The sequence below is a fragment of the Pteropus medius genome, unplaced genomic scaffold (genome assembly GCF_902729225.1).
Source record: "Pteropus medius unplaced genomic scaffold, Ma_sr-lr_union100, whole genome shotgun sequence".
In the NCBI taxonomy this organism is placed as follows: domain Eukaryota; kingdom Metazoa; phylum Chordata; class Mammalia; order Chiroptera; family Pteropodidae; genus Pteropus; species Pteropus medius.
The window spans coordinates 5,509,958-5,537,514 of NW_024344374.1; the positions used below are offsets into that span (position 1 = coordinate 5,509,958).

Below are 27,557 nucleotides of genomic sequence, written 5' to 3' on the forward strand. Positions count from 1 at the left end.
TATATATATTAAATACACGGTTTAAACAAAAATACAGCTACAAATGAGCATCCTAATAGAATGATTGACAAATACAAATGGGAAATTTATAAGAGACATACATATGGTCAATGAGTATAAGAAAAAGTTGTGCTTAACCTCTTGAATGATCAAAGAAATCTGAATTTTAAAAATCAAATGTCATTTCCCCCAGTGTATTGATTTGCTGAAATTTATAACACTTGGTGTTAGTTAAGTATAGCACTTTCATGTACTATGATCAGGAGTTTCACTATGGAACAATCATCCTGGTCCTTCAGGATGTCTCTAGCAATATCTATCAAAAATCAAACAAGCACACCCTTTGACCTAGCAATTTTGCTTTAAGATATTTATCTTGAAGAAATAATCAGTGAGTTATACTAAGATGTCTATATAAGGCCATCTTTTATAACAGAGAAATTGAAAGCAACCTTAAGGTTCCAAGGAAAGGGATTATTTCAATAAAATTTTTTTCAAAAGATGAAATATGACCTACTATTAAAGAGTTATACTGTAGACTTTCCTTCTAGGAATACTGAGGACAAAGTACCCTGAAACTCTCCCAATAAAAAAACATCTAAAACTGCTAGGTGCATGTAAACATATACACGCGCGCGCGCACACACACACACACACAACCTTTGTAAATGCATAGCCAACCTGGCCAAAAAAGTAATGAACCTCCTGAGAAGCCAAAATATGTCAAGGAAGCAAGCAAGGTAAAAGAACACTGAACCTAGCAACCAGTTATATCCCAATCCCAGGTAACTTCTTGTTTTTGACTTTTATAGGCAGAAATCAAGAGGAAGGTGAAAGGCAGATCAAAGCCCTCTGCAAAAACCTGGGACATCCCACCCTCAACAAGTCAACTAGGGGAAAAAATACTAACCCACAACACATAGGAAGAGGGTAAAGAAATGTGACTGTCTCAGATTTGGATCTAGATAGGAAAGAGTCACCCCTGAGAACTTGTATCCAGACACTTGCCCTCATATAATTGGCATGGCCACCCATAAAGCTTAATATTTAAACTGATGTGAACATGATTTGATCAAGTCCCTGAGGCATCCAGCAGAAGCAAATACAAGTTCTTCCTGAACTGATGCACCTTAAGAATTCCCAGAAGTAAAGAAATATGAGCTCACATTAAAAAAAAAAAAAAAATCACAGAACACACAAAGAAGCAAGCCAACATATACGAAAGCCATCAAAAACAAGAAATAGCAGAATCGGACTGATGAAGTGTAGGGATGATGGAATTAGCAGACGCAAATTATAAAATAAAAGTTTAAAAATAAGAGGATATATTAAAAATATGATACATTAAAAGTGACAACACAATTTGAAAAAGATTCAGAGTTTCTATGAAAGAAAACATAGTATTTCAAATTAGAAACTCCAAGAGGGAGATACATGTCTGATTAAGTGCAACTGATGAGAAAATTAGTAAATGGGATCATTACTACAAAGAAATTACACAGAATGGAGGACAGATGCACAGAGATGAAAATCTGAAAGTGAGGTTCAGAGGCAGGAATGATAGTGAAAAAGTCTCAAAGACCTTGAAATGGAGATTCAGAACCAGGAACTGGCAAAACAGAAGTAAAGTGTTACTCAAAGAAATAACAGCCAAAAATGCCCTAGAACTGGTAGCAGATATCCTCAAACTCAGGAAACAGCAAGATTAATAAAGAAAAAAATCTACACCAAAAACAAATTTAATGCAGCATATATTGATGCAAAAATGTCTGACACATTCCTAAGGTATTTTAAAAAAAAAAAAAACCCACAAAGCAGTATATACCCTACAGTCATTTTTATTTTTTAAAAAGTGTGGGTTTACAGACATGTGTACACACTTGGAACAATTGAGTTTTTTTAGTGACTATTTGTTTTTGAGTGGAAAGATTTCTATCAATTTTTGATTTCTGCTTTTTATCTTTTCCAGGGATCCTGAGTTGTATATATATATGTCACTTTTACAATAAGAAAAGTTACCAAAAATTAAAAGAAAATAATACTGGCCATATCTGTGTATTTACTATCTGAAGAAACATATACCAAAAATGTCAACAGCATTATTTCTAGTTTCTAAAAATCTGGATGATTTTTACCTACAGTTTCTAATCAATGACCAAACAAATTATATGTATAAATACAGAAGAAAAAAAGAGTTGATATTCAAAAGCATCGATAGTGGTTTTATTACAGATGCTAAGCTATGTGATTTATAATTTTTATATTTTATAAATTTTTGTTGCTTACTTTGTCTATATTGTTTACATTTTACACATCTCATTTGTTATTTCACAATTTAAAAAATTTGACATACGTATACGAATACATAGGTAGGTCAGTTTGTCTTAAGAGTTCTGGGTAAAACTTTGTGCAAGAAAACCCCATTTTAAAATAATCGAATGTGTAATCAAACAGGCAGCATGTCCATATATTTATATATCATGTTTTTAGAGACTTATAATGTTATAAGAAAGTGTTACCTTTACATGTTAAAACTTTAAAGCTCAGAATAAAAATATGTGCAGATCTCATAAAGAACCTGCAGGGGAATAACGGGCAGAAATAACACAAGAATGTTAACAGTGGCCGTCCCCAGTGCTGCAGTCTTCTTCTTGCATTAATATCTGGCAGGGAGAGAACAAGAGGGCCAGTCAGGTTCTCTCAATGTTGACACACATCTGGCCTCAATTTTGAGTCCTGGGAACCAGAGCAGTGGAGGCAAGAGAACCGAGAAAATAAGACAGGGGTTAAAACCACCTATCTTAAAACACATTAAAATTTACAATCATTGGCATTTAGAGGGGGAAAGTCAACATTTACTATGGCCTTTCAACATCCAGGGAAAAGACCGAGGCAACCAAGAAAAAGGGGGCAAAGCTAATAATGCTTGGCTGCTGCCACTTCTCCTTAATAACATCAAAATCCACATCAGATATATGATTTGGGTGTTTGTGTATAATATCCTTGAACTAGAAACCACAGATTTTAATCTCTAATTTATTTAGGAATAAAAATTCAGACCGTAGGCAACATATTTTCATGTGACTTTAAATACATATTATTAGCTAATGATAGGAAACCGCACACTGCCGAGTTGAGTTCACACGAAATGTCATGACTCTCCCTCTTTCCGTAAGATCTCTGAGGGCAGATCCCTCACCGAAGAACAAGAATACAAAATATCTGGAGAAAACTTTAATTTATTCTATCCAGCCTTCCTCTGATCTTTAAAGTAGTAATTCTGCAGTGCTTTCCAAATTCACAGCAGACCTGATGTATAAACATCGAATCATCAAAGACAGTTCAAGAGAGCACTTTGCTTCTAGAAACATTACAAGCTAAAACTAAGAGCTTCTACACCTGCAAATAATAAACTTCAAAGACAACCCAAAACTAGCCTGGCATTTATCATGTGTGTACATAAGAGTGTGAGTGTGTGTGTGTGTGTGTGTCTGTGTATGTGTATGTGTGTGTAAAATCAATTGACCAACTATGGTTCACCTAGTCTTACTTTAGCCTTGGATTCTTACATAGCGTCCTAAAACTTTTAAGTGTGCTGTTCATAAAATTTATAGCACCTCACAGTTGGAAGGAAACTTCTGAGGTCATGTAGTTCTACCTCTTATCCAATGCTTTAATCTCTTCTACATTCTTCAATACCTGCTGGAACATTTCCAATGACAGGAAGTCATTCTACCTTCCAAGGCCAGCCATGAAGTCCTTGGACAGGTTGTTCACTAGAAATTCTCTTCAGCATAGTTCAAATCATCCTAACTAAAAAGCCCATCAGTGGGACCAGCTGCTCTTCTGTAACCGAGTTGAATCTCATCCTTTAGGCAGATGAAGATAAAGATCAGGTCACCTGTTTCTTTCCTCTTTCTCAGAATTCCTATTTCACGGATCCTTTACAACTCCTTCCCATTCTCCACTTGTGATCACACTATTCTTAAAGGGTGTCACCTAAATCACAATACAAGACCCTTGCTGGTGGTTCTGACCACCCCGGAACATGGTGAAACCAACCTTTCACATGTTCTCACTTGAACGGTCAGATGTTTAGAGAACATACTATAATGAAATAAAGTCTATAGCTTGAAATAATGGCCATTTCAAATGGGTCCAGCTTTGAAAATGCTATTATTATGAAACTCAGAATTATAAAAATTAGAGTCCCCAAATCCACTGTTTCACAAAGAAAAGTGGTCCACCAGTAGAGCCGTTACTAATACAGAGTCCTGGATCCTTCCCAGATTGCCTGAATCAGAATCTCTGGGAGAGGACTGAGGCGTTTGCATTTTAAAAATACTCTCTGGTGATTCTGATGAAAAAAAAAAGTGAGAACCAATGACCTACCCTATGATGCCAAACTGTTACTGCTTTTCCACACACAAATTTATTCATTCATTCTATCTCTGCCTCTATCTCCTGGCAGCCCACAAAGGCAGAAGTGAAATGACCAGTACAACCTGGGTTGGTTTCAATAGACGGTTAAACTGGGATTAGAACTAGGGATTGGTAATCCCTTCTTTTAATTCCAGTCCATCCATACCCCTAAAGAGAAGAACAGCATCTGGGATGTTGGAGAGGGGCAGACCATTAGGTAGGGCTGAATTTGGGGAAATGGCCTAAAACAATTACCCACTCACACTTGATCCATAGAGGTTAGTGATAAAAGGCTGAGAAATGGTATGATTTGGAGGAACCTGCCAAAAGAGATGAGTACAAGGAAGGCAAGAAACGAGAGGAAAGAAAGAAGGAAGAGAAACCCCAAGTAATAAGAAGGGGAATTCTTGTGACTATACAGAACACACCAGATGGATTCAGACTGTAGCTTTGTGAAAGTTCTGGAGTTTCATTCATAATTTTAACTTTTAGGTTTTCTTATTTAATGCTAATTTTTAGAAAATATTCTTCCCCAAGTAAGCAAACTCAAAATCAAAGTAGCTGATGTCTGTCTGTACTGGCGGAAACAAGAACAACAACAAAAATTCAAGAGTCATTCTTAAGATACTGGGACGAGGGTCAAGTTTATTTCCTCAAATATCAAGAAGAAATGAACACAAAATGTGCCCATACAATTCTTTCTGTTGTTTTGGGTCCTAGTTTTAAAAACTACACTTCATTCTAGTTCCAAATACAGATGCAAAGTGCAGACAAAACATCCTACCACAAACTAAATCCAAAAATGCCCAAGACCAACAAATCCACAACAAAGAGGCTGGACTCCAAACCCAAAATGGTAAATGTAATAACGATGACCCTCGCCATGTGGTAAAAGATGAATCCAATTAATGTTACCTTAAAAAGAACTTCAGTAACTCCTCTCCTTCCTGTCATAATTGCCCAGTGTAGGCCTCAGAAGCCAAGCTGTTCCATGGAGACAGATCAGTGATACACAGAAAAGCATTTTCTGACCAATGTACTACTTTCACCCTATGTGAACTCTATGAAACATGCACTAATGGATTCTAAAGGTATTTAAAGAGGCCATAATCGGTCAAACATTTACAATTACAAGGGGATCAATAAAAATGGAGATGTCAAATGGTTACTTCCCAGATTGCTCCATTCCGATTCTGAAACAACAAAAAGACAGCAGTGACTCAAAAACTGACATTTTGTTAAATCATGAGGCTGGAAGGGACCTTAACAGTTATCTAATAAAACTCCCCTACCCTCCATTTCCTTCCACAAACAATTTAGTCATTGAGCAAGTTATTATCGAGGGTAATTTCAACACATCCAAAAATCTGACCTCTCTGCTTAGCCCTTCATTACCCGAAATTGCCCTGTGACACTACAAAAATCCCCTAACTGGAACTGTACATCCGTACAGACGTTCACACTCACATACACTATATCTGCCCTTGGATGTCAAATCATCTAGCTTCCTGCCCGCTCCATTTCCCCTGTTCATCAGCCCTGTCCAGCCTCAGTACTCACCAGTTCCGGCCTAAATGTCATGGTCCACCCCAGAAGCTCCCCTCACACCAGCCTGCTACCGACCACACTCCTTTCTGCTCTTCAATAGCCCAGTTCTGATTAAATGCCAACTTCCTGTTCTGCTCCCATACACAGCCTCCAGAGACCACATGGAGAAAACTCAAAGACAAGATGAAGATGTCACTACTGATCAGTGTATCCTAATCTCAGCAGAGCCACAGTGGGAGCCTTTAATGCTGCCATTTTTCTCTGTTCTCTTTCTTTTCTCATGGTGTCTCTTCTAAGCCTTTTCATATCCATCATGGAGAAAATCGGAACTTTAAAAGCCTCTTTAAGTTCTGCCCTTCCTCTCTTTTTCTCCTCTACCTTCTATCGCTTGAATGATCTAGGACATTATTTCACATATCTTCTCTGGCTCACCTACCACACTCATCCTTAACCACTTCTCTCAAACTTAGATGCACATTAGAATCACCAGGTGGCTGCCCTAGTGTCTCTCCCAAATACTGGGACAAATGGTCTGAAGTGGTGCCTCCGCACGTAGTTTATTTTAAAAGCTCCCCTAGAGAGTCTTAAAATAAGCCAAGTTTGGGTACCACTGGCCGAGACAACTTCATCCACTTCCATGATTTTAACTACCAAATCTGGAGCTCTTTTCTGAGCTGCATTCTCACATATCTAAATGCATTTTAAAACCACCACTGCCCCGCTCTGCATATTTATAGGCATCTCAAACTCAACAGGTACCAAACTACATTCCTCATTCTTCCAGTTATGGGCTAATTTGTGTCCCCTAAAGATTCACATGTTGAAGTCCTAAACTCAAGTACCTCAATATCTGATCTTTTTGGACATATGGTCTTTAAAGAGTTAATTAAGTTAAAATGAGCTCATTAAGGTGGGTCCTAATTCAATATGAGTAGTATCCTTACAAGAAGAGGAAATTTGGACACAGACATGCACACAGACAGAGGAAAGATCATGGGAAGACACAGGGAGATGACCATCTAACAATCCAAGAAGAGAGGCCTCAGAAGAAACCAACCCAGCTGGCACTCTGATCTTAGACTTCCAACATCCACAACTGTGAGACGAATTTCCATTGTGTAAGCCACCTCGTCTGTGCTACTTTGTGATGGCAGAACCAGCAAACTCATACACCTCCAATACCCTCGCTCTCTCTTACTTTGCCGTCTTAGTCAATGGAATCACCATCCATTCGCCATTACTTCTCCCTCTCCCTCACCTACCATATCTAAATTACTAAGTTTTGTCAATTCTTCCTTCTAAATATCTTTCTCATCTTCCTCCTTCTTCTCTCCAAACCCATTATCATGGGCTTAATTCGGGTCCTAATTATCTCCCCCTAGGATATTCCAGTCCTTTCCACCTACCACCATTTCATATGGCTGTGTGAAGAATAATCTTCCTGAAATCCATCTAGCATGCCAATGCTGTTTTAAACCTTTCCATGGTTCCCCACTGCCTTAAGTCCAACCTCCTCAAGTATAGGATACTGAGTTCTCCAGCTACTTCCCACTTCAGCTATAACCTACCTTGCTCATTAAGCTCCCACACTTTAAATCTATTTAGAACTCCCCTAACACATGACGATGATCCACACAATTGTCTTTGCACATGCAATTTGCTCTTTCTGGAATACCCTCACTTGTCCAAACTCTGTGCCTGGTATATATGCACTTTGTCCTTCCAGCCCCAACCTCAGATTCGCCTCTCAATGAAACCTCTTCTGACCTTCCTGCCCATCCGCATTAATCACCATCTGTTCTATACTGCCTCTGAAACTCATACATTCTTCACATTATACTGTGACCATAATTTGGCAGGTGTCACAAACACAAATACCCATAGGGACCAACCAGGTAACATAAATAAAGTAGCTAGTGAAAACAATCTTAAATTCGCATGATACTGAAACTATGCTTGCACTAGAACCAATCGTGATGCCTACCTGTCTGTGTCACTTTTTAAAAGCTTGTATTGAGCCATATGGGGCCACATTCATTTAGCACACAGACTGCCAGTTTTGCAAACTCTAGCCAAAGGCATAAAATGTCAGAGACTTCATTTTTCTTCCTTCAACTCCTTGAAGTAAAAAGACCACAGAACATGCCTGTGGGTACTCCCATAGCCCAAATACCTGTGGTCATGGCTGATCCTCGTCCCTGCTACTCCCTCATGTCAGTGGGGCTGACACTTAAAGCACACAGACCCCCACTTAACTGACTATGAGAAAAGGACAGTGTTGAGTTGTATAACCCTGAACTCACTGCTACTCAATACTTACCAAAAATATTCTTTTGCGAGAAATAACATTCATAAGCAATATCCTGAAAGAAATCTAGCCCATTATCTCACAAGGAATGTGGAATGTCTACCCTTGGACAGAGCCACACCAGCAAAGAGCTACTTGTCTGAACTGTCTTGCTTTGGCTCCTACAGAATTGTTTTACTGAGATAAGCTTTGGTATTATGCCATTGACCTATATTGAGCAACATTTTTTTAAAACTCCACTGTTACATTCATTGTAAAGATTGTGTTTGAAGACATTGTTCATTACATTAACATATTTAATGTTTAAAGAACCACAGATAAAATCCTGTCTCCTCCCAGTACCATGAACAGTCGTGCCCCTTGTTTAGTCATCATCCTCAGAGGCTCTCTGGATCATACAGCTGAATGTGTCCCCTCTTCGTGTCAACTACTAGTAAGAAGAGTGAAATGTGTTTCCCTTTTCTAATACATGGATAGGACACCGAGGTGGATCCTCTGCTTTGGCCTTTGCTTAAACTCACACTCCCACTTTATCTTCACTTCCTTCTTGTGCTTCCTAAAGTCCTTTTCTTTATCTTCAGAAGGAACTAACTTTAGCATTGCATTTATTGCACCTCTTCTATTTGTGAGCTTTTTGAAGATAAGGTCTTCCTCTTACCTTTGTATCTCAAATCTAATAAATGATCATTCATTAATTGAACATCAAATTGAAAACTGTATCCCATGTGATTACTTCCCGTTACAGATGAAATGGTAAATGACTTCTTAAGGAAGCTAACTCAATTTCCCCCAAAGAGCAAAAGTGGTCCCTGACCTCAATGCCAGCATCTGGAAGAAAATAAAGCTTCTGGGGACCAACATGACAAATACATACTAAACAAGTACAGGTATAAATACTATTTAGTTTTTACTTCTTTGTTATCCATTTTTAGAGTACTCGTTCTCTTTTCCAGTAGTTCTTTTTCAGAACTACATTAACCAGGAATATGCCACAATCGGTTGACACAGTGAATGTAGTTAAAACCAAAATAGTTTACGGCATGTTCAAATCTTCACCCTCAAAGGGTACAGGAGGACCAAAGGAAGGCTTGAGAAGATGTTCTTTGTCAAAATACAAAACCGTAGACAAGAAGAGGGTATCACTGCAGTAGGGAGAAGCACGTCCACTAGCGAGGTTGGGTCAGTTCCACTCGGTGTCATTGATTATTATAAAGCTTCCTATTATTCCAATCATTTTCCAAGTTCCAAAAATCCACATTTCATTCATACAAACTTGTATCTTTACATTTTCCCAAACTCTGCTGCTAGGAGTATGAAGTGTTATCACTGTTTTGGAAATGGATTTAATCATTTCTCACCATAGTCATAAAAATCATCCCTCACCTTCAGGCATAAATTCTGTAACTGGGAAATCTACCCTAAAGAAATCATCTGCAATGCAGAAAAAGCCTCGCACCAGAGCTCACTGCAGGGAGGCAGAGCTACTGAATAAAGGTCCCAACTAATTATGACATACTATTAAGACAAAGAACAAGATACTTGTTGTACCCAGTAGGTTTTCAACCATATAAAATGTACGGAGGAAATATTAAAAGGAAATATCCCATAATACTGACAATGGCGAGCTACAGGTGGAGATTATAGCTACTTTCTTTTCTTCTTTATATTTTTCTTTGTTTTCTACAATGAACACATATTACTTTTGTAATTTAAAAAGTTTTTTAATAACCTTTTAAATATACTTAGAAATCAAATGATATTACTCTCAAATTAGTAATCACACTCTTAGTCTCAGAAAATTACATAGAAAGCTGCTGCATGCAGTGTTTTTTAAAATAGCAAAGAAATGAGAAATAAAACTAAATGCCCCAAAACAGGACAATGGTTGAATGGACAATAGTTTAACAACTTAATGGATTACTATTAGTTTATTAAAAATATAATGATTCATATTGTACTGCCACATATAACAGTAGATAGAAAATGGTCAGTAGAACAAAAACACATCTGTTGCCTCTAAGCAGAAGTAGCCCATAAAATAGACCATAAAGAAAAGAGGCCAAAAACTAACATGATTAAATGAAAAATATATTACATTAGGGAACTGCAAATATGAGTGTTTGTTTACTTAAATACTGCCATAACATGCTTTAAAAAATAATTTTGAAAACATTTTAAGATTATAAGCAGTTTGTTACATAAAACAAATATTTTAAATGACTTGAGTAGTTTTAAATACTGTTAAGATGTGTTTACTGAATAATTTTTATCTGCTACGTTATTCTATCATCAAAATGGGAGGAAGAAGGAAAAAGGAAGAGACTTTGGTATGTAAATAACTTTGTGCATTCTCCCAGTATTAGAATAAGCCCCAGATTGTCCACTAACCTCACTCATAACTGCTACTGGCCAGAGATAATACTTTTCCCCCCAAATGAATGGAATGTTAAATATGTTTTAGAATAAATCTCTTACAGAATATAGACATGTAACCCAGGCTAGTTCTTGCTCCTAGAAAATGTCTTCAACAAGGTCCCTCATACTTCAATCAGATAAGAATTTGTAATTCCTGGTCCTCCACTTTGAGGTGGCCAAATGCTTGAAGAGTTGCTGAGACTCTGTTTCCCAAGGTCATGGTGACAAAGCCCTGCATGAGTGTTGAGGTTCCCTTGAACAAGCAGAGGAGTTCAACTGATGCTCCCAACTCCGAAAATAAAATTCCTTTAGGGAGCTTTCAAGTTTCATCCACACAACTTCTCCAGAATGCCTTTCCTTAGCTCATCGGAACACTCTGTGACTCTTCCTGGCTTTGTCTGACTTGAACCTGACCTAATCCCATGACCCCAACCCCTTCTGACCTGACCTATTTCTAGTACTAGCCTTGAACAATACCTGTGCCTATTACCAGCCTATGATCCCAAATACTGAGACCTGCCCTTGCCTTGTCGCAGATCAGGAGCCTGAGGTTCTGGCCAGGTTTCCAAACAGTGTTAGCTTAAAAAAGAAAGATATTCAACAGCAAATAAAGGAATATAAATTAATAAGTCGACACCAATACGCAATAAGTAAAATAAGTAAAATACCCCAGTTACTTGGACTTCCTGAATAAATATTTATTATGAATGAAGAATTAGGTAGAGCTCAAATAGAAAAAGCATTCGTCTTATCTTTTTTCCTCAAATATATTTTCCTCAGAAATAAGAACAAGTAGAATAAAGTGTTCAAATTATAAAAGTTTTAAAATTACAAAAAAAAAAAAATAATGTATCAGATCAAATGATTTAATTCACTGGTAAGAAAAGCCAATTTGCCAAGTACCCTATACTCCCTTCCACATAAAACTCATTTCTATCAAATATTCCTTAAACTTGAAATAGCCATTGAAACTGAATTCATCCTCCATGATTCCTCAGCCCTTTAAATCTCTTTGAAATAACATCACTCATTGTTCAATGAGTTTTTATAAAATATGGATTATATACAATTTAGACACTGCATATTTCCCCCAAAGCAAGCATCCAGCATATAAACCTAAGATAATGATATTTTCATCTTTGCCGAATCTGAAAGGTTAAAAAAATTAAAGTCGATTATGGGCAAACTACAAACTACTATGTTCATGTCTTAAGTATGTGCTCAGGAGAGTCCTAATTTTTGCCCATTCTGCCATGTTTCCAAGAGAAGCATTAGTGGTGTTGTACCATCTGAAGGTGTTTGTGCCACCTGAGCCTTCCCTTACAATATACATGAGGAGGCCAAAAGCTAGAGTTCTCTCATGTTTAGTCTAAGTTCATCAGACTAAACTGGTTCAATGGCATGGGATCATCATTTCTTTGAAGATTAAACAGCCAGAGCAAAGCTGAAAATAATTAGCATTGAATAATACATGGGGAGAACGATTTGTGCAAATTGATTCCATGTCCTCTATTTTAGGACAAACACCTGAAGGCCTGGGAAGGTTGGGTACTGTCAGAGGCCCTATGGACAGCAGGGGGTAAACTGGCACTTCAATCATGGCCTCATTAGTCTCAAACATTAGTCTCATGTCTCATTTAGTCTCAAACCGACTTTATGAATTTCCAACTTAAAATATTTTTTAAAACTCTTACATACATAGCTTTAAAACAGTGAGAGAAGGAATGCATCCTAAAATTCTACAATAGCAAAAATAAGTAAATAAAAAGTAAAAATCCTAACAGCGACGATCACAAACCATTATGTTTAAAGAAATCACCAAGAAATATCCAATCATCTGGTCTTCACATACCAAAATTTCTGCATTCTCCATTTTACAAATTATGCATAATTACTAAATCAGTAACCACGTTATATAAGAATATTTATTAATCCAACCAAAACTACTTCTATCTATGCAGAGTTTTGTAGGTTCCTAATGCAGAGTAAATCTTCAATAAATGGTTGCTATTACTATCTAGCAATACACAAAATTGCTTAATAAAAAACTGTTTCAAAACATACTTACAGTCACCTCCCAAAAATATACTTTCTCCTCCTATTGGACTGTTGTCGAGTGAAAAATTTAAAGAGCCACAAACAGGAAGTCCCATTAAAGTATCATGAAAAATGCCAAATCATCAAACAAAAAGGACATCTTCCATCTGTCATTCATTCACTTCCAGTACTCTTGCTCCCGTTGCTCAATTCTCTCCCATGACTCTACAATCCTACGCACACTCCACCATGTTCCTTTGCAGAGTTAATCCCTTCTCAATCTGCAGACCTAAACGAATGTCACTTCCGTAGGAAATCCTGAATGGCCCTAACGTCAGATGAGGTTCCCCATTTAATCTCTTTTGAAACTCCCTATTCTCTTCTCTTGGAGCATTTATCACATTTTGTATGTATGTGCTTCGGTGATTATGTGGTCACTATCTTCCTTCCCACTACAGTCCATGCTTCACGCCTCCACTAATGATGATTGCTTTATTTACCACTCTATTCCCAGATACCAGCACAGGAACTGGTACTGTACATAACAAGGATATATTGAATAATAAATGATCCTAATTCTACATAGAATAGCAACAGAGTAGATCAATGTTTTTCGAACTGCAGTTCATGACCAGATCAGCGTTCAAAACTTCTGAGTTATGATCGGTACTTCTTATTAATGAAAAGTATAGGTTATGATAGAAAAAATAAGGAGGAAAAATAGTAAATGCTATGAAACTCTAGTTTTATTCATGTAAGCACAACCATTTCTAACTATAAGTCATGGTTTAAAAAGGTTTGAAAGCCACTGAACTTATGTCCCAATATAATTATTCCAACTTCTCATCAAAATGCTTAAGAAGGTGCACAAAATGGCAAAACCTGACCAACAGTACTAGAAAGAGAGAGGAGGAAAATCCAAAATCAAGGCATTATTTCCACTAACTACACTCTGTGAAGGATGAGTAAGAAGCACATTCTTGGACCACATGAATCTGAAAGATGCACATTGCACCCTTAGAATTTTAACAAGACAGACGCTCTGATAAGTGTATGAAAAATCTCGAGTCTAACTCAGAAATGCAAAAGATAGAATTGACCAGATAAAAATGAGGACATCCCCTAACTACACAAGAAACACCTGTCAAGCCAGCCAAAGTAAGAGGCCCCAAGTGTTAATGAAGGTCAAAATTGATTATAGATACACACAAATTATTGCTGCAGATTTTATTACAAAATAGAATACAAAATGTAAAGTCCATACTTAAAATTTAAGTTATGAGGTGAAATATATAAAAATGTTTTATATATATATGAAAATTGGGAAGAGATAAGAAGGCAAGAAAAATAAAGGCATATTAAATTTGTTATTGTGCAGAGGAGTGAGATCGAAAGTTACTTATTCTTTGACTTTGGGAACCAGAAAAAATATAGGCTTATAAATGTATTTGAAACATAAAGGCAATCACTAATAAAACTGAAAACTAGACTTGGCTTTTCTACACAAGGCTATAGTAGCTTTTGTAACAAAGAAAGCTCAAGGGTAAGAATAAAGATCAAATATACTGGTTATAACAATAAATGTAAAAGTAATGTTTCCCTATCAGAAGTATGTTAAATCAATTAAATGTTGTTTACAAGCAAAAATATATTAAATAAAATGACACCAAAAGTTTAAAATCAGAAAGATGAGTGAAGCCATTTCAGACAAAGACAAAAAAAAAGAAAAGAGGATTGGCAACATTAAAAACAGGAAAAAGGTAGACCATAGTCCCAAATGCATAGAGGGTTATTTTATATTAACACATAGTAGAGGCCTAACAGGAACCTTTATGTATTTAATATTATGTTAACACATAAAAATTGCTATAAAGAAATTGACAAAAACCTATTTGTAGAGAGAGACTAAAGGACAGCTCAAGTACAGAATCAGGACATAGAGGATGTGAATGATATTATTCTAGTAGCTGAATTAATAAATATATCTATACTTGTCACCTAGAGAAAATCATGCTCTTTTCAAGCATCAGGACACAGAAATCCTTAGTTAACAAGAAATAGAAACTGTACAAACCTCACTTAGTTACCCTGATGAATAAAACCAACAATTTATGCAAAAGTTACGTGTATACAATAAGGCAATATTAAGCCAAGTCATACTGAACCACTAGTATTCCCAGTGAAGTCAGATATTAACAAGAATTACTTTCCCTGAACTGTTTTAAATTTTTACAGTGATTTATATTAGCGCAAAACAGAATTTAAACTAGTTCCATTTTTAAAATATTGCTCCTTTTACATGAAAATTCCTCACCCCTGCTGATTATTTACTTATGGTTATTTTAGTTATTGAAAATGGACTACTACACACCAAAAATGCCAACTAAGTTGGTCAACTTTTACCCTTAAATAATTTCATCGTTTAAAACAAATGATCTAATTTCAACTCAAGAAGTGAAAAACAGACCAAAGTCACCTTACCTTCCTCCTCCATTCTTACCCCCAATTTCACTAACTAATTCATCTTTCAAGCCTCAGTATAAATGCTATTTTCTCAGAGAAATCTTCCTCACTCCTCCCAGACAAAGTTAGTCTCCCTGTTACACTCTTCCAGGACACCCTGCTTGTCTCGCTAATTCCAGCCACACTTGGAGTTACTTGATTAGAGGCTGTCTCTTTCACCAGATTGTATAGCTCATGCAGTCAAGACATATTATTTACTATAATAAGCTCAGTAGATAGTAACTATATTTGAGTTCTACTATGTGCAAGGTATTATACTAAACATTGGGTAAACAGCAGTAAATAAATTTTTAAAAATTAATACTTTCCCTAATCTAAGAAGTCAAAAGAAAATAAATATGAAGAAGAAAATATCAGGCAATGGAAAGGGTCACACAATTTAAAATATACTAATTAGAGAAGGCCTCACTAGATGGTGACGCTTGAATTAAGACATGAATACCTGGATGGATACCTGGGAATAGATAACCCCAGGGAGAAGGGAAAGCTGATGGCAAAGTCCTAGAAACCAGTTTACTGTGTAGGTAAGTTCGTGGAGATTGCTTAGAGTAAGGATAGGACTCTGGGAACATCAGCACCTAAAGATGGACAGAGAAACACAGATCCTTTACTGAGGCAGAAAAGAAGCGAATGGAGATAGCGAGTGATTAATATGATACATATTAAATATTGTGACTCTTGAGTAGCCATTGGAAATTTAAAATGAAATAGATTTTAATGGCATGTGTATTTATGATACACAGCAGAATGCTATTAAATATTCAGCAAAATCAAATATTTTTACAACTGCAAGATATTATCCCCCAGTGGAATAAGGAAGTATTCTTCAGTGGTAGAACTATGGATGAGTCTTCTGTACTTCCAAATTCTAAAATGAGCACATACTGCTTTTGCTATCAAACGGAAATGAGCATAATTTTAAAGAATCGTAATGGCCTGGAAGAAAAAAAGACTAAGAGCAGATTTATTTTTGTTTTATCTTACACTCAAGAAGACATGCCAATATAATTATCTGAACTGGAAATACATTTTTCATTGGCAAAGGTATTTTTTTAACCAGGCAAAGAGCATTTATACTATATCCTATTTTTACCTTAATTAGGTAATTAAAACTTCAATTTACTTGATCAGATTTAATAAAATCTCTGACAAATCTGTTGGAGTTTCTCAAAATCTGATCTTTAAGCTACTGGGGTTTTCAAATTTTTTCTGAGAAGTTTTTCGGCTTGTCTTGAACAGTAGAAATGACAGTGCCAGGACACTAACTGCCATTAGTCATGCAGTAAATTAAAACTATATTTGCAATTGCAATTCCTCTCAGCCCCCAAATCACCACCAGTCTTCCAATTATTTTCAGGATTTTTTTTTTTCTTTTTTGCCTTTGCTGGAATGAATTGTTTTAGAGATTCTTCTTCACTCCAGAGAAACATCAAGCTGAAACTCCATGTCCTTTTTACCATTCAGAACCACCTCATCAAGAAAAGCCATAGCAGATGCTCGATGGATGTTTGATAACCTATAAAACTAACTTAATCACCTGCTAGAAAGAAAAATAATGTAAAGAAGCAAAATGCGTCTTGTCCATGTTAAAGCATCAAGTTTATCAATGGACAGAATCCTTTCACAGTATATTCATATATCACATCATCATGTTGTACATTTTAAATATCTTGCAACTTTATTTGTCGATTGTAATCAATAAACATGGGGGGTGTAACAAAAATAATTTTTTTAAAAAACCACATATATATCACTCTATCCATTCTTCAGTTTATCACATGAATTTCACTAGTATAGTCATGTCTCACATAAATGACATTTCGGTCAACCACAGACTGTATATACAACGACGGTCCCATAAGATTATAATGGAGTTGAAAAATTCCTATTGCCTAGTGACATCGTAGCTGACATAATATCGTAGCACAACGCATTACTCTCATGTTTATGGTGATGCTGATAACAATCCTACTGCACTGCCAGTCATATAAAAGTACAGCACATACAAGTATGTACAGCATGTAATACTTGATAATGCTAAAAAATGACTATATTATAGGTGTATGTATTTACTACACTATACTTTTTAGAGTATACTTTCTACTCATAAAAAAAGTTTGCTGTAAAACAGTACGCCGTGTTAACACTGGCAGCAGCCTCATTCATACATCTCATGCTTACTCTTGTGCTTGATTTTATCTCGCGTTGTTTTATAAATTTAGTATAGCCTAAGTGTACAGCGTTTATAAAGTCTACAGCAGGGTACAGTAATTTCTTTCACATTCACTCACCACTCACTCACTGACTTGGCCACAGCAACTTCCAGTCCTGCAAGCTCCATTTATAAGTGCCCTACACAGGTGTGCCATTTTTTACCTTTTATACCTATTTTTTTTTTTACTATATGTTTTCTACATTTAGAAGCACAAATACCATTGCGCTACAACTGCCTACAGTATTCAGTACAGTAACATAATATTCTAAGAGTGGTAGGCTATACTTTATAGCCTAAGTGTGTAGTAGGCTGTACCAGCTAGGCCCGTGTAAGTGCACTCTATGACATTTGCACAATGACGAAATTGCCTAATGATGCATTTATCAGAACATATCCCCATTGTTAAGTGGCACATGACTGTATTAACTTTGACATATGACAATTAACCCTGAGTACTGCTAAGCTGACTTTCCAGCTACCAGCTGAAAATCTCTGCCTACGTGCCTTGCTAGAACAATCCTACTCTCATGTCCCTTCTCCTGTTAATGACATCAACGTGCCCTTTTATTTCCCCAACAGCTTCCAGCACCCTCCAATTGGCTTTTCAAGACTGACCCAAAGCATTACCACCACTCTGCCACAGACTGTAACCTGTCCCTCACATGCAGCACTTGGGCCTTCCTTAATTATTCTTCTTGTGTGTGGAATGAGTTTCTCGGACAACTCGTCCCTTGAGGAAGGAATCCTACTGCAAACCTTTCCTCTACTCCAAAGCAGAGTTACTCTCTCCGCCCTCAGATATTCAGACGGTACCTTGTTTAAACCCCGGTTTACAACATTTATCACTGTCTGCCTGATCTTACGCATGTGTATGCACGGCTCTCCATGTTTGAGTTACTTGAGAGCAAGGACCATACTTTCTTGGTGGTTGTTTTTCTTCTTCCTCTTTTTTAAATCTGTTATTTTAGTGTCCTTAGTCAAGCACAAGGTCTAAACCACTGCGGTGCTCAAAGATTTCAGCATCAAACTGTATTGACAGAGTGTCATATAAAGTCACTAGTGAATTTGAAAAAGTCAGTCATCCTGCCCCAGCCTTTGAAAATGTAAGTCTCTGTGTCTACAAAGAAAGTAAGGAAAGTTTTGTGGGACTACAATAAATACTGGGTATAGAATGAACACCTCATTTTCTTGACATGACAATAATCCCTCTCCCAACAAACTATAATCCAAGATGGCAAAGCAACCCCTTAACAAAAGGCAACTCTGTTTCAGCTGTATTACCTACCCCCTTAGTAAGAACACCCCCCAACCCTATCCTCTGCTGCCTGCTGACTCCTAAGGGGGTCCTTGTTTAATACCCCCACAATGAAAACTGCCTATAATGAGTAACTCCAGCTACCTTCTCTGCTCCAGAAATGGTTGATAGGTGGGAAAAAAGGCATTCACGGAAGGCCTGGCAACAAAAGGTTTGCAGATGCCAAATACGTGCTCCAAAATGCCCCTCCTCCCTTCACCCGAGATCCAGATGAAGCAGAGTCCCTGTGGAAATAACATTCTCTGCAATGATATTTGTTGTCCTGGCAGTCACACAGCTGGAAGTAGTTTTCTTGTTCCCTGTTCATAACAGCCAGACATTCATATCTCTCTGACAAGAACTCTTAACTGAGTAATATCATGCTGCACCGATTCAAGAAGAGCCATGTAAGATCTTTGGACATGAAACTCTGACCCACGGTGGCGGCCTCAATAACAGCCTCTCTAAAACCAAAGAGAATGGAGGCAGGAGGGAGTGCGTGCACACACTGACACATACAAAGATGCACAGAGACATACACGCACGCAAAGATAAATATAAATATGGACATATTTAAACAGACACACACACACACACATCCCACGCTCATATAAATACAAATAAACACTAACATTTTTGTAGGTTTCTATAAGCAAAGGGACAAGTATGGAAGGCTATGTAACAAATTGATGATGAAGGGGTTACATTAGATGAGTAAGGATGAAGTGGCAGAGGGTGATCATCACATTTATTTTACCTACATCTATATTTTTGAATCATTAGAAAACCATACATTTTCATAAATGAATGCAGCTACCTTTTTCTGGTTAGAACACTTTCTATTGTATTCACATCCCTGAGTAACTTAAGCAAGTTAAGTAAAATGCATTAATGAAGCAAAGCACTGTGTGTGATAGGGTGACCTCAAAATAGGTCTGACTTCCCACGAACACTAGATTTGGATTATTCTAGGAAGCAAGTCATACAATGAATATAGAAATTCAAATATAAGTTGTGTCAAATTTAAAACTATCCAAAATGAGATGGAAGCAAGCCAGCATTACAGATAAGACAATAGCTACGTCTGTCTCTAGACTTGACAACTAACAGGTAAATCTGGGCAAAACATTTCAAACTAAAAAAAAAAAAAAGATGAGAATACCAAGCTGTCTCCTTCTTCTTCACTTGTTTAAGCCGGAAAAGCTAAGTGACCTGGAAGTGCTGAGATGAGTTTGAAAAAAACATTCCTAAAGTTGAAGAAGAGCGCAACAAACATGCTCCGTATTTGAAGGGATTTCATAAGAACCTCTGTTGTCAACATAATATTGATGGAATGCGAGCTCGTTGAGAGAAGGGGCTTTACATGCCTTGTCTTCTACTGTTCCCCAGGACATGGTAGCTGCAACAAATATCTACTGAATATGAAATATTCAATTTTCTTTACCCCATCCCCATAACTCATTAATAATGAACAACAATGCTACTTTGAAATCACACTAATTTGCTGAAACAAATGCCAGGGAATTTAAATAAAATCACCAGCACCACCACCACGCCTCCCTTCACCCCATCCCCCTCGCCAAAAAAAATCAAAAACAAAAATGTATCCTTCTAAGAAATAAACTATACTAACCTCGGGCTCCTTATACTTAATTAATTTAATTAATTGATTAAACATGCCAAACCCGAGTTCTCTTGCTGAAAATTAAACTGCTGGATCATTCATTCAAACTGTATTCAGAAGACAGTAGAAGGCAGCTGCCCTCATCTCCTTTAATTATATCTCCTTGTATCCCAGCATCTTCAGATTCAAGGGCAATTAGAACACTTACCCAAATCAGCTCCACCCTCTACATGCAGCTGACAAGCTACACATTCTACCTGTGACAGAGGTATTGCTGGTGAGAGGAAACCCGGAGCTGCTAAGTGCTTCTCCCAAATGGATCCCACCAGAGTCTTTCTAACAGATAACTGGCCAGACCCCTTAGCTCCAGAGACTGGGGTGAAGAGGGGGAGACAGCAGGAGGAGCAGATGACCAGAAAGAAGATTCTTAAAGAAGTATTAGTCTACAGTATTGAGCAAGCTACTTCTATTGGAGGTTAAGAATTTTCAGGGTCGAGTCAGCCCTCGGTGCAGTACTCAGGATACGGATCTCTCCCCATCTCCCCTGTCATGCCCCTGTCCTTTACCAGGGCACTGACTCCACTTCCAAACTAATAATAATTCTTTCTCTTTTATGCTACAAATATTCAACCACTGTGGTTAAATACTATGTATAGCATAAACATGGTCAAGAATGCTGGTGGTCATTGGAGGCATGTTTAAATTAGCATTAACCAGCAGGCCCTACCCTAAGCAAAACAAAACAAAATGCTTTCTTGCTCAGCTCTGTGCCTGGAGAGTGATTTTAACCCACATGCTCAAAAGGCCTCAGAAGGTCTAGACATAACACAATAGCATCATTAATTTTTACTGAGTTAAATGTCTGAAAAGTACAAAGAGCAGCATCAAGTTGGAGGAAATATGGGAAGAGAAACCACATATTCACTTATTCTGAAACTTTATATAATCTGGATTAACTGGCAGCAATGCCCTAACTCATTAGCCATGAGTTACAATGGAATTTAACAGAATAAAAGTCCAGTGACCTCTCAATCATTTCACCCCTTACTATGCCCCAAAATGTTATTTAGTGTCTTCTTACATCTTGAGATTAACTAATACTTTCCCCCGCCCCATCCCTATGGAGCACAGCTCCTTAAAATAACATCCAAGTTCCCCCGTAATTTACTACCTGATATCTTTCCAGCCTTCATTACCCCGGACTCCAATCGCATGTTCAGCCCCCAACATTCGCCTTTTAAAAGACGCATCATTTTCATCCTTCTATCCCTTCTGTGAAGTCTTCCCCTAAGTCAGAATTTAATTTTCCATTCCCCGGCACGCCACGGTTCTTCATGCCGCTCAGTTATCCAATCCAGCTGCTACATACTGCAGTTAGCTGCGTGCTTTCCCTCTTACTGGCTCTCTTTCCAGAGCCTCCTTTTCATCATCCTTATATCTGCCACTAGAGAAGGAATTCAGGAATTGCTTATTGCATTAAAATTTCCTCCTTTTCCCTCAACTCTAAGACATCCGTAACGGCTCTCCATTAAAGAGCGAAACAATTACACAATAGGGACTTGTGGGGCAACACGACGGGTAAAAATAAGAGACTGATCAGGAGTATGATGCTGAGTTAACCGGGCCAGAGCAGACTTTCAGGCTTTAAACCGAGAACGTATGTTCAAGTTTTTATTATATCGCAGTCCACTTTTAAAATAAATCATGTTCCTCAAGTGTGTATATTGGTACCAGAAAAAATAGAGAAAAGAAAGACAGGTTGCACATCAAGCACAGACATTAAAATCTTGACCTCAAACTAAATTTCAAAAGTCTTATTTACTGAATACTTGGAGCTTCCCAGTGAAAATGGAGTGTATTCTGCCCAGACTGCAACTTTCCTTACTATTTGAAATAAGATTTCTGGCCCTAAAAATTACTATCATACTGAATACCATCATGTATTAAAAAGACTTAGCAAGTAAGAGTTTTACTTTCTTTCAATTTTCCAGTAGGTCTAACAGAACAGATTCCGTAAAATCTTGAAAATTACGGTATAATTTTTTAAATCAGATTACCCTTTGGAAAAAATTAACTTCAAATTGAAATAGAAGTTTCAAAATGCAAGTTGTTGAAAGGGCTCCCACATTCTCACCTCTGTTATTCCCCCCCCATCATTCATACATGGGGAGGAACAGAGGTGAGAGGCCCACAGCACAGGGCAGCTGCTGACTCCATAAGACAGGATGCAAATATGGAAGGAGTACAGGTCAGCTGTAGAGATCACCTTCACTCCTTCAATTTTTCAATTTTACAGCTTATTAGGTTTACACATTTTAAATAATAAAGGTAATGGGAGATGGACCCGAGGGTGTGGGGAGTATTACTAATACCCTGGTGGAGGAAGAAAGAAAAAGAGAAAAATCGACTCCCAGCTCAAGGCTCTTCCCCCTCCAGGCATCGCCTACTGCTGGTTTCCTTTCACCTTCTTGGCCTTCTTGTCCTCTCACTTCCCTCCTGGACTAACCCTTCACACTTCCCTTTAACCCTTTCCTACTGTTTTAACATGGGATAACCACCCAACAGTTTTCAGTTACTTGGAGAGTGGGAAGAACTGCGAAGATCATCAAACCCCTCCATTTTCCAGAAGAGGACAAGACGGAAACTAACGAGCTGACCTGACTGGCTAAGGTCGCACCGCTAGGGGACGCGGCGTGCGTTCCGGCTCGGATTATGACAACCCAGTCTTCCTGCATGGCACCTCGGCCCGTGCCTTCCAGCTACACACTACTGTCTCATGCTTCTCGGCTTCTTTATCCTCAAATTAAAAAGTTATCAAGAAAAATGCAGCCTTAACATATTTATAATGCTAGTTGTTATTAACAATTTTGTATTGTTATACTCACTCCTACCCCAATTTGGAGAATCAGGGGCTGAAACAACTGGACGTGTGTGTGTGTGTGTGTGTGTGTGTGTGTGTGTTGCAATTTAGTTGTTCCAAACAGCCAGAACTTCAGTACACACCCTTTTTCCTTGGGGCTTACTCTTCTATTTGACAGGGGAAAATATCTCTTTCCGAGAATTTAGCAGTTTCCCAGTGCAGTCTCCCTTTAACCAGAATTGCAGGGTTTGATGCACAGACTTCTCACTTCACAGTTATACTTAAGCCCAGCAAACGACACTTATGCAAATTGGTGAAAAACAGACTGTTAGAGCCTGAAGGAATAGAGGATTTTGCTCTAATAACTGCAGTTACATGTTTTCAACATTACGTTTGCAAATACGTATCTACTTCAATGGGAAACAACGCATTCATAGTGAAACTTCAACAAGTGAGCACTCGCTGGAAATCCACATTTACGAAGAATCCATAGATTTCAACAAAAAGGACATGAAAGAAAGAAGAGCAGACGTAGTAGCAAAGAGCAACAATCCCGGGCCCCAGACCGAAGGCAACAAGTCCAGGATGCCGTCATTCTTACACATCAAAGGCCAAATGGCACGGGAGGAAAAAGGAGAGAGAGAGAATAAATTTCACATCCATTCAATACAAACTAATCCTACACAAACCAAACAAGCCCGTTGATTTCAAAACCACCAACTCAAAGCCAGGTCCCTCCCTTGCCTTAGATTTTCCAGTTACTTGCTAAGCGTGTTTGTTAAGCGTCTGGACAGAAACTTAAGTTTAAACTCCTGAGACCGGGAGAAACTACTGAGTCGTCAGTGAGAAGCAACTGGTCCCAGAGCTCCGCGCTGCGGGGCCAGGGACCCCCAGCGGTCCACGTCCACCCGGACGCGGCTTTGGGGGAATTTTGAGCGCCCCCGGCAAGCCTTCCCGTGCTCCCACCCAGTCCCAGGTAACCTGAGGCCACCTACGTGTCACTTGGGCGGACCCCGGGACGCACTGACCTGGCTGGGGGAGAGGAGGGCCGGTGGCCCGGCTGCGGCAACTTCTCTCCCGGGGCTCGGTCAACTGGTTGGTTTGGGAGGCCAGGACAGCCTCGCCTCCTGCAGGCCGGCTCGCATGCACGCACGCACACACACCCACACCCGACACCAGCGAGCGCGCGCGCACACCCACACTCACCCACACTCGTACAGCCACAAAGCCCGTCTGGCGCGGGACAGTGCGACCCCAACGCGCCGCTTAGCTACGGAGGCCACAGTGCGGTCACAGGCTCCGCGCCCAGGGGGCGCCGTCACCCCACCCCGCCCGCCCGCCCGCCCCTTTACCTGCGCCGGCCGCAGCCGCCTGGAGCCCAGCTCCCGCCGCCCCGCGGCTGGCCTCCAGCTAGGCGGTCAGTCCCCCGCGGCCTCCGCCCGGCGGTCAGCCGACCCCGGCTCTTCGCCCTCCCCTCAGCCGGAGCCCGGAGCGGGGCTGCCCCCTGTGCCCACCCCGCCAGGATCCCGCGCACGGCCGGGAGGCCGGGGAGGGCTCCGCGGCGGCGGGGCCCAGGCCGCCCAAGATCTAGGCAGCGCTCTGCAGGGAGACAGCGAGACACAGCTCTGAGAGCGTCAACTGCGGCTCGGCCCCAAATGCTCCAGCTTTGGCGCGCCGGCAGGGGCGTCAGGACAGGGGGCGCCGAGGGAGGGCCAAAGTAGCAAGGCGGACGCCAGCCTCCTTCTTCCTCCGCCTTCTTTCTTTTCCTGCTTGCTCCACGTAGCACAAGTCAACAACTCCCGCACCCCCAGACTCCCACCCCCTAGCTCATTCTCTTACCTGGTGTGACACCCCTAGAATTCCTACCCTTTGCGCTTCCTCCCCCCATTCATTTGCCGAACTTCCCGCCCCGGCTGCCTAAGCCTCCATTCATTATCTTACCAACCCCCCCACACACACACTCCACTGCCCCTGATCAGACACACACGAGGCGGGAGCCCCGCGGCTGCCTGCTCGGAATCCCTACCCCCTCCCTCCAGTGCTCACCTCAGCATCCGACAGCTGGCAGCGGGGTTCGGGTGGGTTCCCCCACATGTTGCATTTTCTTTTTGTGGCTCTTCTCTTCCCACTTGAAAAGCTCTGGGAAACATCGCGGGGTCCGCAAAACCCCTGAAGTATATGGCCTCTCGTAGTTCAGTTTCTAAACTTTCCAGAAGGCGCAAAGTTTCTCCCAGTGCAGCGTTTAAGTGGAGGTTGCAAAGCAGGAAGAATCGACTTCGCTGCTGGAAAGGTGCACACGTTTCTATTTAGGAGTTTTCGATTCACTGGGTCTGCAGACCAAAGCAAGTGTGACTGTGTGTGCTCCCTTAGTTCTCTATATCCATAATTGTAAATTTCTCTTCCGCTTTCCCAGTGAAACTTCGCAAGTGCAAACTATCAAGTTTAGAAGAGTAATTAAGGGCGGGGAATGCGCACCTGGAGGTGTGGGCGGGAGCGGCGCGGGACTCAGGCCTGGGGATCGTTCTCGGGAAAGTGCAGCCACAGAGATTCGATCAGATCTCGTAACAACGCCCAGTCAGTCAATCGGGGGCTCTCCAGCCGTGCCACCAGCCACCCACCACTTCCCACTTCTGGCTTCCCAGGATTTCCGGAGGGTTGGCAAATTCTCTGCCTCTCGTTCCACTGCTAAAGCCGCCACACATCAAAAATAGCTGCTTGAGAATAAAAAAAGTTTGGTGAACTCTCGTCTGAAATGTCATCTAGGAGGCCACGACAGCCGTATGACAGAAGACTGGGCAGAACTGCTACGACTGCATCTAAGAAAGAAATGCAGCACAGAGAGGCAGGGCTGCATTGGTGGTGGTCACTCAGTAACCTTGGTCTTCGCAGAAAGGTCACTATAAACCACAGTGGGCGGGACGGGAAACCTTGGAGGAGGTGGAAAATCCAGGCTTCCGGGGAGTATGCTTCGAGGGGAACATGATCACCTCCTTCCAGGGACTGCTGAGAACCCTTGACTGGTTCGCCTTGTGGTTTTCACAGGATGCTCAAGGCTAAGCCCTGGCTCCTGGTCAATTACTATCTGAAGCTGTTTCCTTTTTAAAACAATCTATCAATTCTCCTTTTTAAAAAAAAAAAATAATAATCAACTTTAAATGACTCTGCTTTCTCTCTTTTCCTACCAATTTATGATTTAGTTTACAATAATCCACTTAAAATGTGAAAAAATAGAAATTTTAATACATGCACTACTAATATATTCATATAAAACATGCAGAAACGCACATAAATAGTCTTATCTCACAAATAATGAGTTGATCTTAAACTCTAAAAAAATATATCGGGACAAAGAAAAATGTACACTATAAAATCTAAGTATAATAAAAACTACACATTGGTAAGAAAAGAATATACTGAAAGAGACTTTTGTTTCAACAATAGCTCTACACAGAAAAATCTCTCAGCTGATTTTCCTGTCTCCTCCTTGCTACACATTTTTTTTATTTACTGTTAAGTTTCTCAATACCAAAACTTCTACATCTAGTGAAAAGAATATTTAAAAATTTTTATTTTAAAGAAATTATATTAATTATATCAATATTATTAAATAATTATTTAATTAACTTAATAACTAATTATTTCAATGTTTAGTTCTTCCTCATAAATCAAAGGTAAAGTGAAAATGAGTTTTTTGTCTACTAGTCAGCTTGGATATTTTTCAACATAGTGATTTTATCTCTTACTGTCTTAAGAAATATGGCTGCTTCTGCTTTGACTATATATTATTAACTGCCTTAACTACTCTGTGCTCCTTTCTAACATCAAATAAGGAGTTCTATCCCCACAAGACATGAGTATTAAGGAGTTCTAAGTTACTTGCTGTAAAACATTTTATGTCCTCTTTATTTGCTCTACCATGGCCTAAAATGGAATGGAGAACAACAAACAAGGTCAGCCTGGACAGACCTGTCTTCTGGAAGTGCAGACCTGTCTGGATGTAAGCGCTCTACAGCTAGCTTTAGGTCAATAACTTTAAAATCAGATTCTGTTCAGCACATAGATTAATCCATCAAAACTAGTACTGTGTTCCAAATGAGCCAGTTCTGTCATCTGTGAAATGGGATGATAATACAAGTACAGTCTGTTTTATTGGGTTCCAAGTTGTCTTTATCAAACTAAGATATTTGAGCAGGCTTGTTAAAACACTAAAGTGGATGTTGTTTCAACAGAGATGAGGGAGGGATACCTTGATATACTTTCTTTAATGCTTTTATCTGTCTGTGGCCCTCCTGCCATTCAGTTACCCCTTTC

The 27,557-nt window shown here is 39.3% G+C and overlaps 1 protein-coding gene across 4 annotated transcripts in view; it reads right to left on the reverse strand.

Moving 5' to 3' along the window:
• The window catches only part of LPAR1 (lysophosphatidic acid receptor 1), a 122,752-nt gene extending 96,644 nt beyond the window's left edge, over positions 1–26,108 (reverse strand). The window contains exon 1 of one of the 4 annotated variants that reach the window (XM_039870692.1): positions 25,293–26,108. The gene's annotated coding sequence lies outside the window, so the exon portion shown is untranslated. The other 3 variants (XM_039870693.1, XM_039870694.1, XM_039870691.1) reach the window with 3 other exon arrangements.
• Between the last annotated feature and the right edge of the window lie 1,449 nt (positions 26,109–27,557).